Genomic DNA, 21,095 nt, shown 5'->3' with positions numbered 1-21,095 from the left:
CATAGCTCAAGTTAATTTCTTAGATGATAACAAAAGTGTTATTTAGAGTTAACTATGCACACAAGTAATCATTTTAGAGTTACAAGTTTTCCATCTAATCTTTCTTCTGCAATTAGAAATTAGGTCCTTTTGATGCAATTTACTTTTATGTAATTAGTATAGAAATTCCTTATTGCAATTTAGTGTAGAAGTTCCTTTCTGCAAAATAGTGATTGTAGTGTTTTCAATTCTGCAAGTAGCACTAGATTATTTTTCTTGCAATTTAGCATTTCCTTTTATGCAAGTAGAAGTAGGTTTTGAATTCTGCAATTAAGATAGATTTTCAATTCTACATCAGTTAAGTAATTAGGATTTAATGTAACTTTAAATTGAAAGAAAATGTGCGTAATTATTCTCTAAATCTCATAAAAAAGATTTTCCCATACTTAGGTTAATTTCATCTTTAGAATCAATCAATTCATTGAAATAATCCTAGCATATATGGTGCACATTCATCTCAAGTCCTTGGCTGCAAAAACTATGCCAGGAAACCAACTCAACCAACCTTTAGGTTCAAGCTGGCCCTTGAACCAGAGGGGGCTCCCTCAGTTGTTACGAGGCTTTGTTTAACGTTGTTCACTTGTCACTGAAAAACAACCTTTGAAGCACAATGGCCAGATTTATGGTTTTAATTGGGGGTGGTTGGCGATCAATGATAATCCCTACTCATGATTTAAAGGCTCTCTCATAGGGTTCCTTTTGAAAGTGTCAGCTTCCAGCCTGATAGAACGACTTGATTTGTATAAGAAGTTGGCAAAATAATGTAAGGAGATTCCTAATAATTGAGTAGCCAGAAGAATTACTTGATCACTAGGAAGATTTGGATGTGTGTAGAAGATTTCTACAGCCCAAAAAAATAGTTTTAAAGGGAAACAGAATGGCCAGCCTAAAACCAATTCTAAGAGGAGTTATTTTAGACAAATAGCCTAATAAGCTAATCTCTTTTAATGGTTGTTAGAAAGCACAAAACAAAAACTAGTTAAAGAGGAGTTATGATGAACAAATAGTCCAATAAACAAATATCTTTCTAAAGATAATGATTTTGCAAACCTTCCTATAAACACTTTTATCATGTGTAGAAATAAGATATGAAAAATTGGAAAAACATACTCGAAGCACAAAATTATGTCAAAACTAGAGTCATAAGGATTTCATTAGAAAAACTACAACATAAGCTTTATTATAGAGTTAAGAGTTTTGGCATCAAAAGCCCACACTTATTACTTCAATTGATGAAGTATTTATACAGTTTATTACAAAATATCTTGATAAAAATATCAAGGGCTACTACAAATATCTGAAAACTGTATTACAAAAATAGAACACAAATAAAGGTAACTAAAACTATTTGAAGATTTTTGGTACTATCCTTGAGGATTTATATTGCTAAGAAGAGCAATTTGAATTTGTTTACAACTCATATTTGATGAGGTGGCCTCCAAGTCACTAACTGTCTTTGAGCATTTTCCTCTCGAAATCCTGCAGAATAGGGTCCAATCATGCCTTTGTATATCTCAATCCAAGATAGTTCTGTAAAAATTGAGAGAGGTTATTGTATATGAATATGTTCTTGAGATAAAACTAACTCATTTTCCCCAAATCCAACTTCAGTTGTTCACAATACTTTTTGCAAAAAGATGTCTAAAAAGGAATTTACACAGTCCGAAAAATAGGTTGTGAAGATGTACTTGTATCTCTGATTATGTAATAGTTGTGTAAAATCTGAAGTAGGTTATTGTACTTTAGCATCTTAGGAACACAAACCTCCTTCAGTTTCTCAAGAATCATCTTTTATTGGCCACAATCTGTTCTGTAAAAATATGACTAAACAAGAAAAATTTGGGAACATATGTCTTCAAAGTTTCTTTAAAATCTCCCAAACCATAAGAGCTGTTACAAAACTGGGAGAGGTTTTTGTTAATAAGGATATTGGAAGAAACAACCTCTTTCAGTTTCTTAAAATACATTCTCATGGGTTTGGAAACCATGTTTTAAATCAATGCGGTGTACATAGTTTCAATGACCATGAGATAGGCAATGGAACCGGAGCGTTGTGGCGCAACGGGAGACTGACATGGTGAAGTTTTATTGGATGAAGGGAAATATATGGATGATGTGGCAGATGAAGTGGAATGAACACAATGGATAGGAGAGCGGAGGTGGACGATGACATAGGAGCGGCGGTAATGGAATAGATGTAAACCGCATTCGGGAGTAAGTCAAGGCAGTAAATGGTTTTGAGATTTTAAGTCTCGAAACACTAAAATGTGGAAAAGGTTGTTTATGTTGGCAGTTTGCGAAACTGCCTATTTCGGACCCCCTGCTTGCCGATAAAGTTCGGACAGTGAATGAGGGCCGAAAAGGGTCGTGGGTCATCAGATGGTGGAAGGGTTTGCGGGATGAGAGGTGAGGTGATGGGTGTTTAACACATGAGCAGAAATGGTGGTGGGGTCATGATTCTGAAGGTGGAGGTGATAGTTGTGGGTCCCAGTAATTAAATGGAACAGGATTTGATGGGGTCGACAACTAAGGCTTGGCCCACTTAAACATAAAATTAATGTTTTAATAAAAAACATAAACATATATATATATATATATACAGATATATATACAGATATATATACAGATATATATATATATATATATATATACAGATATATATATATATATATATATATATATATATATATATATATATATATATATATATATATATATATATATATATATATATATATATATATATATATATTTATTTATTTATTTAAAAAAAAAAAATCATCCGAAAGCATAAAATTCATATATGCCCTCAGTATTTAACTCAGAAGAAAAGGCAATTTTACACTGAAATTTTCTAATTTTCAATGTGTCAAAATATGTTACAACATTAGCTCTAATGGGGACTGCTTCTCCCAGTGGTATGTAGAGAACAAGCAGATCAATTGCCTTTAGCGTTGGGCATGGAGTCATATTGTAAACCTGATCATCAACCATCATCTGCCATAATCAACTCTCCTGGATCAACCCTGTCATTTGAATAGCTTGCTAGTGCAGACTACAACCTGCAACTGTGAAATGCAACCATATGCCAGCACTAATCTGGATACTCTTTCATACTGAAAACTGAAAATTCTAGATTGAAAACTGCTGAAGTGAAACTATTGACATTGTAAGTGGAAATAAGCACAAGAGTGCCTAATTCATGGGCTATGGAGTTAATCAGTTAATCCCTTGGAAGTCATTGCACTCAACCAAACCAAACTTAATACTGCAATCTTGAAATATAACTGAAACAATTGTAGATCTACTACATATTGAATCTGAAAGTAGCTAATCAATCCCACACCTCTATCTAACTGAAATGAAAAACTTTACACTGTTAGGTGTAATCTTCTTTCCAATGTAACCAAGTGCGGAGTGGATTTATTGACAAACCACATTGCCAGCACCTAAAAATCTGAAGAATATATACAATATGAACATAAACTCCAATGGAAAACCTATACTCACATGTATCCTTTAGAAGCTGCATCCTCTGTAGACATTTTAGATTTCTAATCAAGGCTGAGAGGGAGATACATATACTACTTACTGCAAGTATCAACAAACCTCGCATAGCAGTAAAGGCAGCTGAAATTTCAAAACAAGAGTGGGATCGGTAATCCAGTGGAATCACCATCTGACAAAGTGGAGTCGCCAGGTGAAAATAATGCAACCAATACAAATGCCTATTCCTTGTTCACTAGCAAGAAATAGATCTAAACTTTATCATTCCTCGGAGAAAGATTTTTACTTTGCTTCCCTAGCAACGGCACCAAATGTTGTACCTGTTTCCCGTAGGCAGTCCTTGGCTGCAAAAACTACGCCAGGAAACCAACTCAACCAGCCTTTAGGTTCAAGTTGGCCCTTGAACCATATGGGGCTCCCTCAGTTGTTATGGGACTTTGTTTAACGTTGTTCACCTATCACTGAACAACAAACTTTAAAGCACAATGGATAGATTTATGGTTTTCATTGGAGGTGGTTGGAGATCAATGATAATCCCTACTCATGATTTAAAGGCTCTCTCACAGGGTTCCTTTTGAAAGTGTCAGCTTCCATCCTGACAGAACGACTTGATTTGTATAAGAATTTGGCAGAAGAATGTAAGGAGATTCCTAATAATTGAGTAGCCAGACTGATTACTTGACCACTAGGAAGATTTGGATGCGTGTAGAAGATTTCTATAGCCCAACAAAATAAATTTAAAGGGAAACAGAATGGCCAAATTGAAACCAATTCTAAGAGGAGCTATTTCAGACAAATAGCCTAATAAGCTAATCTCTTTTAATGGCTGTCAGAAAGCACAAAACAAAAAATAGTTAAAGAGGAGTTATGATGAACAAACACTCCAATAAACAAATCCCTTTCTAAAGATAATCATTTTTCAAGCCTTCCTAAAACACCTTTATCATGTGTAGAAATAAGATATGAAAAACTGGAAAAACATACTCGAAGCACAAAATTCTATCAAAACTAGAGTTGTAAGGCTTTCATTAGAAAACCTACAACAGAATCTTTATTATATATTTAAGACTTTTGGCGTCAAAATCCCACACTTATTACTTCAATTGATGAAGTATTTATACAATTTATTACAAAATATCTTGATAAAAATATCAAGGGCTACTACAAATATATGAAAAACTGTATTACAAAAATAGAACATAAATAAAGGTAACTAAAACTATTTGAAGATTTCTAGTACTATCCTTGAGGATTTTTGTTTCTAATAAGAGCAATTCGAATTTTTTTTACAACTCATATTTGATGAGGTTGCCTCCAAGTCACTAATTGTCTTTAAGCATTTTCCTCCCGAAATCCTGCAGAATAGGGTCCAGTCATGCCTTTTTATATCTCAATCTGAGATATTTATGTAAAAATTGAGAGAGGTTATTGTATATGAATATGTTCTTGAAATAAACCTCTCTCATGTTCCCCAAATCTGGCTTCAGCTATTCACAATACGTTTTGTAAAAATATGTCTAAAAAGGAATTTACACAGTCCGAAAAATAGGCTGTGAAGATGTACTTGTATCTCTAATTATGTAATATCTTTGTAGAATATGAATTAGGCTATTTTACTTTAACATATTAGGAACACAAACCTCCTTCAGTTTTTCAAGAATCATCTTTCATTGGCCACAATATGTTGTGAAAACATATGACTAAACAGGAAAAATTCGGGAACATATGTCTTCAAAGTTTCTTTAAAATCTCCCAAACCATAAGAGTTGTTACAAAATTGGGAGAGGTTTTTGTTAATAAGGATATTGGAAGAAAAAACCTCTTTCATTTTCTGAAAATATATTCTCATGGGTTCGGAAACCATGTTTTAAATCAATGCGGAGTATAGGAAAAACATAGTTTTAATAACCATGAGACAGGCAATGGAACGGGAGCGTTGTGGCGCAATGGGCATCTGACATGCTGAAGTTTTATTGGATGAAGGGTAGTAGATGGATGATGTGGCGGATAAAGTGGAATGAATGCAACGAATAGGAGAGCGGAGGTGGACGATGACGTAGGAGCGACAGTAATGGAATAGATGTAAACCGCGTTCGGGAGTAAGTCAAGGCGGTAAATGGTTTCGGGATTTTAAGTCCTGAAACACTAAAATGTGGAAAAGGTTGTTTATGATGGCGGTTTGGGAAACTACCTATTTCAGACCCGCCCCTGCCGATAAAGTTTGGACGGCGAATGAGGGCCGAAAAGGGTCGTGGGCCATCAGATGATGGAAGGGTGTGCGGGATGAGAGGCGAGGTGATGGGTGTTTAACACATGAGCGGAAATGGTGGTGGGGTCATGATTTCGAAGGCAGAGGTGACAGTTGTGGGTCCCAGTAATTAAATGGAACAGGATTTGGTGGGGTCGAAAACTAAGGCTTGGCCCACTTAAACATAAAATTAATGTTTTAAATAAATGTTTTAATAAAAAATATAAACTTATATATTTTTATTAAAAATAATTTATTTAAAAATTAAAATTATATAAATAAATAAATCATTCGAAAGCATAAAATTTATATATTCCCTCAGTGTCATAATTTTCAATGTGTCAAAATATGTTACAACATCGGCTCCAATGAGGACTGCTTCCCCCTGTGGGATGTAGAGAACAAGTAGATCAATCTCCTTTAGCGTTGGGCATGGAGTCACACTGTAAACTTAATCATAAACCATCATCTGCCATAATCAACTCTCTTGGATCAACCTTGTCATTTGAATAGCCTGCTAGTGCAAATTGCAACCTGCAACTGTGAAATGCAACCATATGCCAGCACTAATCTAGATACTCTTTCATATTGAAAAATGAATATTCTAGATTGAAAACTGTTGAAGTGAAACTATTGACACTGTAAGTGGAAATAAGCACAAGAGTTCCTAATTCATGGGCTATGGAGTTAATCAGTTAATCCCTTGGAAGTCATTGCACTCAACCAAACCAAACTTAATACTGCAATCTTGAAGTATAACTGAAACAATTGTAGATCTACTGCATACTGAATCTGAAAGTAGCTAATCAATCCCACACCTCTATCTAACTGAACTGAGAAAATTTACATTGTTAGGTGTAATCTTATTTCTAATGTAACCAAGTTCGGAGTGGATTTCTTGACAAGCCACGTTGCCAGCACCTGAAAATTTGAAGAATATATACAATATGAACATAAACTCCAATGGAAAACCTATACTCACATGTATCCTTTAGAAGTTGCATCCTCTGTAGACATTTTAGATTTATGATCAAGGCTGAGAGGGAGATACATATATTGCTTACTGCAAGTATCAACAAACCTTGCATAGCAGTAAAGGCAACTGAAATTTCAAAACAAGAGTGGGATCGGTAATCTAGTGGAATCACCATCCGACAAAGTGGAGTTGCCAGGTGAAAATAATGCAACCAATACAAATGCCTATTCCTTGTTCACCAGCAAGAAATAGATCTAAACTTTATCATTCCCCAAAGAAATATTTTTACTTTGCTTCCCCAGAAACGGCACCAAATGTTGTACATGTTTCTCGTAGGCAGTCCTTGGCTGCAAAAACTACGCCAGGAAACCAACTCAACCAGCCTTTAGGTTCAAGTTGGCCCTTGAACCAGAGGGGGCTCCCTCAGTTGTTACGAGGCTTTGTTTAACGTTGTTCACCTATCACTGAACAACAGCCTTTGAAGCACAATGGCCAGATTTATGGTTTTAATTGGGGATGGTTGGCGATCAATGATAATCCCTACTCATGATTTAAAGGCTCTCTCATAGGGTTCCTTTTGAAAGTGTCAGCTTCTAGTATGACAGAATGCATTGACTTGTATAAGAATTTAGCAGAATAATGTAAGGAGATTCCTAATAATTGAGTAGCCAGACTGATTACTTGACGACTAGGAAGATTTGGATGCGTGTAAAATATTTCTACAGCCCAACAAAACAGATTTAAAGGGAAACAAAATGCCCAAGCTAAAACCAATTCTAAGAGGAGCTATTTCAGATGAAGAGCCTAATAAGCTAATCTATTTTAATGGTTGTCAGAAAGCACAAAACAAAAACCAGTTAAAGAGGAGTTATGATGAACAAATAGTCCAATAAACAAATCTCTTTCTAAAGATAATGATTTTTCAAACCTTCCTATAAACACTTTTATCATATGTAGAAACAAGATATGAAAAATTGGAAAAACATACTCAAAGCACAAAATTCTGTCAAAACTAGAGCCGTAAGGCTTTCATTATAAAAACTGCAACAAAAGATTTATTACAGAGTTAATACTTTTGGCATCAAAAGCACACACTTATTACTTCAATTGATGAAGTATTTATACAGTTTATTACAAAATATCTTGATAAAAATGTCAAGGGCTAATACAAATATCTGAAAAATGTATTACAAAAATAGAACACAAATAAAGGTAACTAAAATTGTTTGAAGAGTTCTAGTACTATCCTTGAGGATTTTTATTTCTAAGAAGAGCAATTCAAATTTGTTTACAACTCATATTTGATGAGGTGGCCTCCAAGTCACTATCTGTCTTTGAGCATTTTCCTCCTGAAATCCTTCAGAATAGGGTCTAGTCGTGCCTTTGTATATCTCAATCGGAGATATTTCTATAAAAATTGAGAGAGGTTATTGTAGATGAATATGTTCTTGAGATAAATATCGCTCAGTTTCCCCAAATCCGGCTTCAGCTGTTCACAATACTTTTTGTAAAAAGATGTCTAAAAAGGAATTTACACAGTCCGAAAAATAGGCTATGAATATGTACTTGTATCTCTGATTATGTAATATCTGTGTAAAATATGAAGTAGGTTATTTTAATTTAGCATCTTAGGAACACAAACCTCCTTCAGTTTCTCAAGAATCATCTTTTATTGGCCACAATCTGTTCTGCAAAAATATGACTAAACAAGAAAAATTCAGGAACATATGTCTTCAAAGTTTCTTTAAAATCTCCCAAACCATAAGAGTTGTTACAAAACTGGGAGAGGTTTTTGTTAATAAGGATATTGGCAGAAAAAACCTCTTTCAGTTTCTGAAAATACATTCTCATGGGTTCGGAAACCATGTTTTAAATCAATGCGGTGTATAGGAAAAACATAGTTTCAATGACCATGAGACAGGCAATGGAACGGGAGCATTGTGGCGCAACGGGAAACTGACATGGTGAAGTTTTATTGGATGAAGGGCAGCAGATGGATGATGTGGCAGATGAAGTGGAATGAATGCAATGGATAGGAGAGCGGAGGTGGACGATGATGTAGGAGCGGTGGTAATGGAATAGATGTAAACCGCGTTCGGGAGTAAGTCAAGGCAGTAAATGGTTTCAGGATTTTAAGTCCCGAAACACTAAAATGTGGAAAAGGTTGTTTATGATGGCAGTTTGGGAAACTGCCTATTTCGGACCCCCCCCCAGGCCGATAAAGTTTGGACTACAAATGAGGTCTAAAAAGGGCCATGGGCCATTAGATGATGGAAGGGTGTGCGGGATGAGAGGCGAGGTGATGGGTGTTTAACACATGAGCAGAAATGGTGGTGGGGTCATGATTTCGAAGGCAGAGGTGATAGTTGTGGGTCCCAGTAATTAAATGGAACGGGATTTGGTGGGGTTGGCAACTAAGGCTTGGCCCACTTAAACATAAAATTAATTTTTTAAATAAATGTTTTAATAAAAAAAATAAACTTATATATTTTTATTAAAAATGATTTATTAAAAAAAAAATCATCCGAAAGCATAAAATTATATATGCCCTCAGTATTTAACTCAGAAGAAAAGGCAATTTCAGACTGAAAATTTATAATTTTCAGTGTGTCAAAATATGTTACAACAAAGTAAACAAATCTTGGCTGAGAATTAATGAAGTAATTTAAGAACAATTAAATTAGCAAACAAGGGGGCGGACCCAAATATGGTGGGCGGATCTACCCATGGTTTTGTTCATGGGTTTTGCACTTGGTTTTGGGCATGATAGTTTTATGCCCATGGTATTTTATAGATCTGGTCAAGGGAACTACGGTTCTTTTCTAATCCATGGTTATGGATTAGGGTTTATGAATGTTTCGGCATGTATCTGTATGTATTGTAACACTGAAAGGAATATAATGAAAAATCAATCTGGTAGTCGCAGTTTCGGGATATATGGGAAAATCTATGTGTATATTTGTTTTATGTTCTCACCATTGTATATTTCTATTTTAAGAATTTGTTTGCATGGAATTTCTATACAGGGTTAAAACCTATACTTTAAAACACTTGCAATCCTTCTCATTCACTGTTACTATGTTTGAACCTTGTTGTTGGTCTGTACTTAGCTATTTTCAACCCATCTTTGAGCATTGCACACTTCTAAGAAACAAGGACCCACTATTCATCAAAATTGTGCACAGAATACCAAGCCTCTTTTTAGAGTCCACTTCCAAAGAACAAGGATCCATTGTCTTGGGAAATTGCGCCCAGCAAGAAGTGGCCCCTCTCTTGAGCGCCCAATGCACCAACAAGCATCAGCTTGACCCCTTGTTCATTTTCTATGCACCCTATTCCCTCACTATCTCTTTTAGGGTGCACGACGCACTGCCAAGCCTCAGTGTGCCTCTCTTGTCCCTTGTGATTGTGCCCTGCGCCCTTCCAAACTCTCTCTCTCTCTCTCTCTCTCCTTGAGCGCATAGTGCATCCTCAAGCCTCAATCAAGCCTTTTGTATCCATTGATTCCTTGACATGTAACCTCTTCTTCATGGAACAGTATTCACCCCCAGTGGCTACTTAAGTGACATTGTCTTACTTGTTATAGGCTTGTGCTCCTAGATTGACCTGACCTTTCCTTCGTCACTATCTTTTGAATAGTTTGCATATGTTACATAGGAGATTTCTTGAAACTAATCCTTGTTTGCCATGAGTTCATTCCCACTTGCAAGTGTTCCAGATACAAATTACATTACTCTCTCATTATCTTTCGAGACAATGCTTCCTATTAGCCGCCAACTTATCTCAAAATAAACCTTAGAAGTTAGTACTAAGGAGGCAATGGAAATTGTCAAGCCTACAGTTCCTATTATTTTAGATATATAGTGTTTCATAGACATTTCAAGGTCTCGTGGAAGGACATTAAATACTTTCATGCAAAATAAATTATTTGAAGGCTTGGAGGACAGGGAAGTTTACATCAACCTCAAAATGTTTAGAATACACAAATTTGCATGCATATTCCTGGTGATGCCTTATGAGAAGCCATTGAATGGATCTTGTTGCACATGGATAACACAAATTTGGTCCTATGCAGTGAAAGCAGTAACGATATTTCCGCTTACCATCTGAACGACATGCATTCTTATTATAAGAAGGTAAAGTCTAGAGAGTATGCAAATACTCAATTTTATGCAACATGGGAAAATCTCATTATTAAGGAAATCATTAAATCCTGGTGCCAAGATCTTGCTAGATTTCACCAAAGATCAAGTGCAGTGTACTCAAAAAAATGATTGAGAGAGGTCTATTAGTATCTCATAGCAATGTGGTACAGATTACATGGATGAAAAAATGCACAAGTCTTTGAGGAGAATTTGATTTTCCTGCTCAGCCTGGTTGTCACAAGAGGTAAAGTTTTTTGTTGGGCGGATATCCTTCCTTATGAACTACATCCCTATGTACAATAGGCCAAAGTAGCCTTAAAAGCAAAGTAAGCACCAGAGTTCTACATGTCTTCTTACCTACTAGATGGGATCTATGCTCGGTATGCTTTCACTGGGATGAAATGGAATTGGACTCCATAGTAAAGTTACCTGTCTATTACCATTGCAGACTATTATCAAAGACCATTTTCCGAGGATTTTATGATAGGTTGGGAGAGAATTTCTTTGTGGTACTTTACCAGAGATCTATGAGATTGATCCTCCTTGCATGGTTGATCAGGGGAAGGAGGCATTGTATGATATTGCAGATTGGTTTGCCTTACCACATGGCACATGCATCAGGTTTTCGGGTGCTAGACAACCCCTCACCTTATGCCAAGGTATGTGACCAATAAGGTGGTATTGTAGGAGGTAGCTTATTAGCTGAATAGTGGATTGTCTACACAGCTCCGTAGGCAGAAAAAGGATCCTTGGCCCACTCCTCCTTTACAGATTGAACTTTATGAGCTAAAGACCCTTAAGGTAGTTGAAACTGATTGAAGAACTCATACACCTTCATTTTGGAACATTGGGTTTTCTTTGATATGATCCTAGAAAGGTATGCAAGAAACATTGTGATAATATACAATACACTTGGCGATATGTACTAATGACTACTTCATATGATGAAAAGGTTAAGAATTGGTACAATGCAGTGAGAAATAATTGGCTAGGAGATGAGATATGTCCCTCCCGGGTTCCACAGGTTCTAGATGTATAGATGGAGGGGGTATAATAGGTAGCAACTACTCAAGTGAACATTGTAGCACCAAGAAAGAGGATCAATCATGATCCAATGGTGGAAAGAAATAGAAAGTTTAAGGTTGATCCGATGTGCAAAGGTTCCATTGAGGTGGAGCAACAGAAAAACAAAGGGGGGAGGAGAAGATAAGGTTAGAGGTAAAGAAACAGAAAAAGAAGAGGGCAAAAGAAAGAAGGAACACTCATAGAAAGAAGAAGAAAAGAGGAAGAAGGATGACCTGCTTAGGTAGATGTAGGAAGAAGATGAAGAAATAAGGAAAGAAGGGAAAGAGAGGAGGAGAACAGAAGAAGAAGAATAACAAAAGCAGTCACAAGAGGAAGAACATATGGCCCAAGAGGTGGAAGCAGAGTTGGAACAAGAGGATGTTATTGAACCCATTGTGGATGAACCAAGCACTCCATCATAACTCCTCTTACCGGTGGCCATTTCTCATTCAATGAAATGGGAATTTTCCATCCACTATATGATAGGGTCATGGATGTATGCAATGTCACCTTTGACCAATTGAATAAAATAGTTGTGCAAGAAAGGTGAAGGTACTTCCCAAATGATCCTGACCATCCAGTCTCCATTTCCATAGAGAAGGTAATAACAGTTAATACCAGGAGAAACCCTCGAGCAATCATGGAAATGAATGTGGCTTTCACGACAGTAGCACAAGACAACTCAGAATATCTTATGAGTGAGAATGTGTTAGGCCCCTATACTACTAGTGTAACCCCTTATTGTTATTAGTACAACCCACTTATTATATTGATGTACCCATGTAGTGCCCATATTGTTACTATTGTGCCCCATAGAAGCCCACTATTGTTATTATTGTGCCCTTACATTATTATTGTTATGTTGGCTCTGATTATGTTATGACCCCTTAGACTCCTATATATAGAAAGGAGGTCTTTTCATTTGTATCATCCAAGAATTGTTCATTTATGTAATGTAAAGGAGGTTGCCCCCTCGAAGAGGCTGAATTCTAAGGCGTTGATCTATCTTTTCTATCTTTTCTTGAGCTGGTTTCATAACATTTGGTATCAGAGCTTTGGATTCTAGGGTTTCGCTACTCCAAACAGGTCATCGTGGAATTTTCGCTATAACTTTTTTTTTCTGCGACGTTTCAGAAGTTGCAAAAAAAACCCATTTGAGAGGAAATTGTTCTAAACCTTTGGTCTGAATTTCAGATCTTTTCATGCTATATTTGCGGAGATATGATCTGAGGAAGTTGGTCTTTTTGCAGACTCCTGAATTACATTCCAAACAAGTGACCTGAGGAAAATCGTCATAACTTTCTCTCTGGGGATCTGATTGAAATTTCATAAGAAGGTACAGAAAGAGGATGGACTTTAGTTTCTTGTATACATTTTTCAGATCCAAAGGTCAAAACAGTGACTCGTGGCACGTCGTACAAGTTCGCTCTATTGAACTAGTCTATAATCAAGTCACTATGGGAGATTTCACATAGCTCTTCCTTGGAGAATCCAATTTGGGTCAGACTTGTGGCATTGGAAAGAGGACACAGAGGGCTACTACAGGTCACAAATCTCAGAACTTAAAGATCCAAAAGTACAGAGTTACAGTTGTTTCAAGATCGAGATCCTAAAATCAAGAAAAAGCAAGATGAGGAAGTTTGATGGCAAGGATCCGGTAAATTGGATACTTCAGATGGAGCAATATTTTGATCTACATGGTGTACCACTGTTACAAAAGGTATGTATTGCATCTTCATATTTAGAACCAGATCAATTTTTATGGTATTAAGGGCTTTGTTCTCGTAAACAACTTGTTACGTGGTCAATTTTCACGGAGGAAATGATAGCACATTATGAGGATACAAAGAGCAACACCTTCTTTAGAGCAACACCACAACAATTGGAAAGAGTAAAAGGGCTTTGTGACATAGTGGAAAGAAAAATTATGGAAACTAGGAAGCATACCCCTCACAACTATAAATATGGAAGTGTTGTTTCTCCTAGCCTTCCATAACCTACAAGGGTTACACCACAACAATTGGAAGAAAAAAGAGAAAAAGGGCTTTGTTACAATTGTGATAGAAAATGCACTAAAGGTCATAAGTGTGTTGAGAAGAAATTATTTTACATAGAATATGAAGAGGAGGAAGAAAAGGATCAAGAAACATCAAAAGAAGAAGATATACGCCAGGACCCCACCCCAGAGAAAGAAGAAATAAATCAGACCATATCTTGTAAACCATTGGCAACAATTACACTCCTCAAACTCTCGAGATAGAATGACATATCAAGAAGAAAAAGGTGCAAGAAGTGAAAGATTACATCGAGAAAGAAGAAATGAATCCAAACATATCTTGTAATTCATTGGTCGAAATTACCACTCCTCAAACTATCAAGATAGAAGGACATATCAAGAAGAAAAATGTTCAAGAAGTGAAAAATCACATCGAGCATCAAGAAATGAATCCGACCATATCTTGTAAAGGATTGGAAGAAATTACCACTCCTCAAACTCTAGAGATAGAAGGACATATCAAGAAGAAAAAGGTTCAAGCAGTGAAAGATCACATCGAGCATCAACAAGTTCTCCAAATTTTAAAGGATAAGCCATTTCGGTGAAAAATCAAATGAAACAATAGGTAGATCAACATCGTAGTGAAAAATGTTTTGATGTAGGTGATTGGGTATTTTTATTGCTACATCTCAAGCAAGCTATTTATGAGAAGGAAATGTTGGCAATACTACAATAGATAGATCAACGCCTTAGTTCAGCCTCTTCGAGGGGTCAACCTCCTTTACATTACATAAATGAACAATTCTTGGATGATTCAAATGAAAAAACCTCCTTTCTATATATAGGAGTCTAAGGAGTCACAATATAATCCAGCCGACCTAATAATAATAATATAAAGCCACAAAAATAACAATAGAGGGATTCTATGGGGCACAGTAATAACAATATGGGGGCAATAGGGGCCAAAAATATTAATAAGGGGTATAACTACAATAGTAATGGGGTAATCACTAGTATTATAGGGACCCAACATGCCCCTCTCCTTCAAAAAAGTGTTGTCCTCAATGCTTGAGTAGTTCTGGATACTTCTGCATAAAATTACCATCCTCCCATGTGGAATCTTCAGCGGATAAGTTCTTCCACTTGATAAGATACTCTGAAATTGAACGATTTCGTAGCTGTCGAGTTCTTGTTTCTGTGACTGCTTCCGGTTCCAATATAATTTTTCCTTCCTCCTCAAGTTCTGGCAATATTGTTTGAACTGGGAGCTTGTCGCCTATAACCTTATTTAAACATGAAACATGGAAAACTGGGTGCAATCGAGAAGCTGCAGGAAGCTCCAATTTGTATGCCATAGTACCAATCTTTTGCAACACCTTGTACGGACCGTAATACTTTTGTGATAATTTATTATCCTTCTTAGCTTGCTTGAGGGACATTTGCTTATATGGTTTTAGCCGTAGGAATACCCAATCACCTACATCAAAAATTCTTTCACTGTGATGTTGATCTGCTTGTTGTTTCATTCTATTATGTGCCAACACGAGGTTATCCTTTAAGAGTTGGAGGACTTGTTGTTGATGTTCGATGTGATGTTCCACTGTCTGAACCTTACATTTTTCTCTTAAATATGATGTGATGGATGGTGGTTAATACCCATAAAGTGCCATAAATGGGGTCATTTTTGTTGTTGTATGGAATGAAGTGTTATACCACCATTCAGCCAGAGGCAACCATTTGACCCATTGTGTCTGTTTATCAGATACAAAGCAACGAAGATATCCTTCCAAACATTTGTTTACTATCTCAGTTTGCCCATCAGATTGAGGATGATAAGATGAGCTATGAGCTAACTGAGTACCAAGACAAGAAAATAATTTTGTCCAAATATTTCCAGTGAAAATGGGATCTCTGTCACTTACAATAATCTTTGGGTTTCCATGTAGCTTTTGAATTGTTTCCATAAATGTAGTAGAAATTGTACTGGCTTTAAATGGATGTGATAATGCACAAAAGTGTGCATACTTGGTAAGTCTGTCAACTACCACCATGATGACACTCTTTCCCTCAGATTTGGGTAAACCTATGATAAAATCCATTGAAACCTCCTCCCAAAGTTGGCTTGGAATGGATAAAGGTTGTAATAGACCCGGTATCTTAATTGTTTCAACTTTATTTTTTTGGCAAACCAAACATTCAGCCACAAACTTTTGAATATCTGATTTAAGGCCATCCCAAAAAAATTCCTTCTTAACCCTGTGGTAAGTTTTTAAAAATCCTGAGTGCCCTCCTAAGGGAGAAGTGTGCAATTCCATAAGAATCTTTTGTTTTAGTTGGGAATTCTTACAAAGGTATAAGCGATCTTTGTACCATAACGAATCATTTTTCCAGCTAAATGTACCAGATGTACTGGAATCTTGTTGTAACTTTCGAATAAGTGCCCACACTTCTTCTTCATTCTTCCATTCCTCCCTTGCTTCGTTTATCCAATCTGGTTGGATGATAGAAATGGTGCACAACAATGCTTCCACATCCTCATCATTTCTTGAGAGTGCATCTGCCACCACATTTTGCTTCCCTTTTTTGTAAATGATTTCAAAGTCATAACCCAACATCTTTGTTACCCACTTTTGTTGCTTTTCAGAGGAATTGGATAATCCTTTTACATGAGGTAGTGGCACCCTTGGTTGAAATATATAGGAAATCTTAAGAGATCCCCAAGGATGAGGATGTGGAAGCATTGTTTTGTGCTATTTCTATTATCCAACCAGATTGGATAAATGAAGCAAGGGATGAATGGAAGAAGGACGAAGAAGTATGGCCACTTATTCAAAATTTGCAAAAGATCCCAATTCAAACAATATTGCCAGAAATTGGAGAGGAAGGAGAAATCATATCGGAACCTAGAGTAGTCACAGAAACAAGAACCCGACAGTTACGAAATCGATCAATTTCAGAGTATCTCATCAAGTGGAAGAACTTACCCGCTGAAGATTCCACATGGAAGGACAAGAATTTTATATAGAATCATCAAGAACTACTCAAGCATTGAGGACAACGCTTTTTGAAGGAGAGGGGCATGTTAGGCCCCTATACTACTAGTGTAACCCCTTATTGTTATTAGTACAACCCACTTATTATATTGATGTACCCATGTAGTGCCCATATTGTTACTATTGTGCCCCATAGAAGTCCACTATTGTTATTATTGTGCCCTTACATTATTATTGTTATGTCGGCTCTGATTATGTTATGACCCCTTAGACTCCTATATATAGAAAGGAGGTCTTTTCATTTGTATCATCCAAGAATTGTTCATTTATGTAATGTAAAGGAGGTTGCCCCCTCAAAGAGGCTGAATTCTAAGGCATTGATATATCTTTTCTATCTTGTCTTGAGATGGTTTCATAACAGAATGTATAGTTGAGAAAGAAGTTAGTTGTGGCAAAGCGACGGTAGATAATCTCACTACAGAGACTCAAAGGTTGTCTTCTACCAGTCTCAGCACATTAGAGTTATAGTTAGCTATACTTGAATAATCTAGGCCAATGGAGGACACCATTAAACAACTATATAATGAGATAATCCTTTTACATGAGCTAGTGGCACCCTTGGTTGAAATATATAGGAAATCTTAAGAGATCCCCAAGCTCCTAAAGGTTGAAAACAAAGTTGTAGATTTTATACAAGATTGGGGTGTCAAGTAGCCAAATGTTCTAGAGAAATTGGTCAAGAAGGACATAATTGTTGCTGAGATGGACATAGTACAGTTAAGACTCCATATTTAGAACTATACCCATCTTGGTGAATAGGTGATCAACGCCATAGTTTCCTATGGTCGATTGTATATCGGTTTGGAGTCCCTGGCACATAAACATTGACTACCTTATATGGGTTCACTTGGAAAGATAAGAGTCAAGGTTGTAATCATGCGGTAGATAAAGTAGTTCATTGAGAAAATCAAGCGAGTGATAGATCAAGAAGGTTTGGATATCACTAGTAATACTATTCTACAGTGTGAAATTGGGCCAACTAAAGTTCATGAAGTTATCCTAGCTGTGGAATAGCATATATTCATGCTCCAAATCCATACCATCATAGGCATTGGAGGTGAAGATGTGATATGTCGTAAAATTTCCAATCCAAGTCAAAGTTATCATAGCAGAGCTCAAAGCATGGCACTCGTATATCACGAATGAACTCCATGTTCAAGTTATTGATTTGTCTCTTTCTCCTCTATGAGGAAATTTTTTCTTATTAGAGTTTTTTCTGATAAAGTCATCATCTTATATGTAATTTTTATTTTGTAAATAATAATTTCAATTTAAAGAATTCCAAGAGACACATGTGGAATGTGAAGAGACACATATAGAATATGAAGAGTTATATGGAAGCCCATAGGTCATAAGAGTTGAATAGTCATGAGGAAAATCAAGAGTCAATTCCATTTGTTATAAATAGGCCCTCATAACTCAAACAAAGGGCTTGGACCTTTAGAGATTTGGCCTTGGCTTCTCTAGTGGTGCATAAGAGAGAAAATCATTCTTTGGAGAAGAAGTTGTAGCTTCATGTTCCACTATTGGAGCTAGTGTTTCACCAATGAAATAGTGTACTTTGAATCTTTCATTAATTATCAGAAGCTCTATGAGCCAACACTCTTTCATGTGTGTATCATGAATGTATTAAGACTATTATTTATATGTTTGATGTATATATTGATTCAATACATACTAAATATAGTGAAATATTTCGTTGCTTTGGATATGGACCTTGTTGAACGGGTGTTGCTTATGCTTTCATTATTGTTATTTATCTTGTGAACCGATGTGTAGGTTAATCAACAAGTATTTCCCCTTCACTTGTGTGTCTCTCTTAGGATAGTACTATTACTTCCCTATCATAGGTCCATCTCTCTCTCTCATTCGCGGAGGCTCCATTTACACTCTACACTCAGTATCACACAAAGCTTACATACTTGTTACCCCAAAGTTGTGTTTACAATCTCTTGTTTATATGTTGTGGCCAAGGCATACAATTAAATCACTCGCAATGGTGGTTAGACCATATAGTCAAATGGGAGTCCTACTCCAAACGGTGTGAACTATAGTTAGGACTTCAGATTGGGGAGACCACCTGTATGTTGGCGGCATCAAACACCATCGTCATCCTAGGGCTAGAAGGAGGTTCAGATGACAAGATGAGCCCTTAAAGTTTGTTTGAATCTCTTATCTAAAATTTCTTCATCCCAGATCATAATCCCAAGGTGTTTTTCAAAAGCTTTAGATATTTTCATCCCCGCAGAATTCTTACATAACTTGTTGTATTTAAAGTTCGATGGCAAGGGTGTAACAATTGTTCTTGATTATGTGATAGAATTTTTTCAATTTTGTTTTTCAAGTGGAGTTTCTTCTGAGGATATTCTTGCAAGTTTGTTTACCCTTACATTGGATGGTCATAAGCAATGGTGTTATTCTTTACTTGTTGCTTATATCTCTTCTTTTAAATTGGATAATGAGCTTCGTCATGTCTTTGACAAGTATGACTATCAAGATGTTCTTAATGAGATTAATCAGCTTATGATGGAATCGAATGAATATCTTGAATAATTTTTGGCATATTCCTTCACCTTTGTTATGATTTTTCAAATGGAGATGTGGATTGGGAATTTTTGGATAGGAAATTTCGATTCTTGGTCAAGATTTTAAGGAAATCTTTTAAACCAGATCCATCATATGGTCTCGTTCAAGAAGAACTTCAATGTACCAAGGAGAACCTAATTTTCCTTTTATTCATTTCCCCCTCCTATTGATGTTCCATATGTTGAGCCAATCCATTTCAGAATATTGGTAGATCAAATTCATGAATCTTATTTGACAATCATTCTCAGTTCTCAAAGTTCACTGATGAGGAATCACTCTTCCTCTCTTCTTTGTATCAAGATGTTGATTCTCCTTGTTCTCTAAGTCATTCATTGTGTAGTCTTAATAATCAACTTGTTGATTTTGAACCCATTAATAAAGTTGAACCCTTAGTAAAACATTATCTTGATCATCCTGTCCCTGTTAAATTTCATGATGATGATTGTCCAAGTTTAACGGAAGAATCTTTGTTTTCGCAGGAAGATTTAGATTTGCAGAATTTTCAGATGGAGTATGATCTGATTATTGAAGAGTTTCTTTCAGAAATATCTATCCCATTTGTCATGCCTCATGTCAAGATATGCATAGTGAATTTGATTTTGAACTAACATAGGGAAATCAAGGTTTTTAAGAAGATGACATGTTAATCATTGAAGATTCTTGTTGAACTCAAAAAGCTATTAGTTGGGAATCAAGCATTTCATGAATCTTGTGATTTGAGAAACCATTGTTTGGCTTATGATGGGTATATCAATGAGTGATGTCTAAACAAAGATTTGACAGTATTTTCACACTCCAAGTTTTCAACTTTCGAAAGTTCAGAGTCTTGTTGGGAAGACGAGCACTTCATTCTATGTTGATGGTTATGTTAGGTTCCCCTATCTTGACGAAAATTTTGCATTTAGTTAGTTTAAAGTTTTCTTGCAATTTTTTATCATCAATATTATCTCGTGGGATGTGGATCTATTCTTGAGGTATTTTCGGTTTCTCCATGTGGAATTATCTATCCCTCAAGATATAAAGTTTGATCAGACATATAAACTCCAACTAATGTATCCACCCTCGTGCATATTTGATCTGGAATTCATAAACAAAGAGTGAGCTTAATGATTGTCCAGTATTGTGATCCTACATCTTTCTTTCTTCATCCATTGAAGAGCTTCAACCACACACTGGCACGGATTATTGCCAATTTGTATGTGATTCATAGTCTAATAGTGATATTACATATGATGGGGACATGTTTATTGTTAACTCGTCTTTGTAAAGTTTTTTAGATGGTTGTTTCTATGACCCTATTGCAGACTGGTTATAGGAGTCATATCTGTCAATTTTTGTGGCTCACGATAAGTCCCTTCATGAATTCAATTAAACTTTGTATGAATGTGAGCCTAAGAAGTGTTGTTGTGGTGTATTTTATCAGGTAAAGCAATTAGTTATTTCACATGGTTGTGCTTGCACTCTATGCCTTTGTGTTTAT

This window comes from Pinus tabuliformis, chromosome 4_1 (genome assembly GCF_031772625.1).
Source record: "Pinus tabuliformis cultivar Carrire ecotype Pingquan chromosome 4_1, CPIR1, whole genome shotgun sequence".
NCBI lineage: Eukaryota > Viridiplantae > Streptophyta > Pinopsida > Pinales > Pinaceae > Pinus > Pinus tabuliformis.
The sequence above is the reverse complement of the archived record's forward strand: the minus strand, read 5'-3'. Positions refer to the sequence as shown.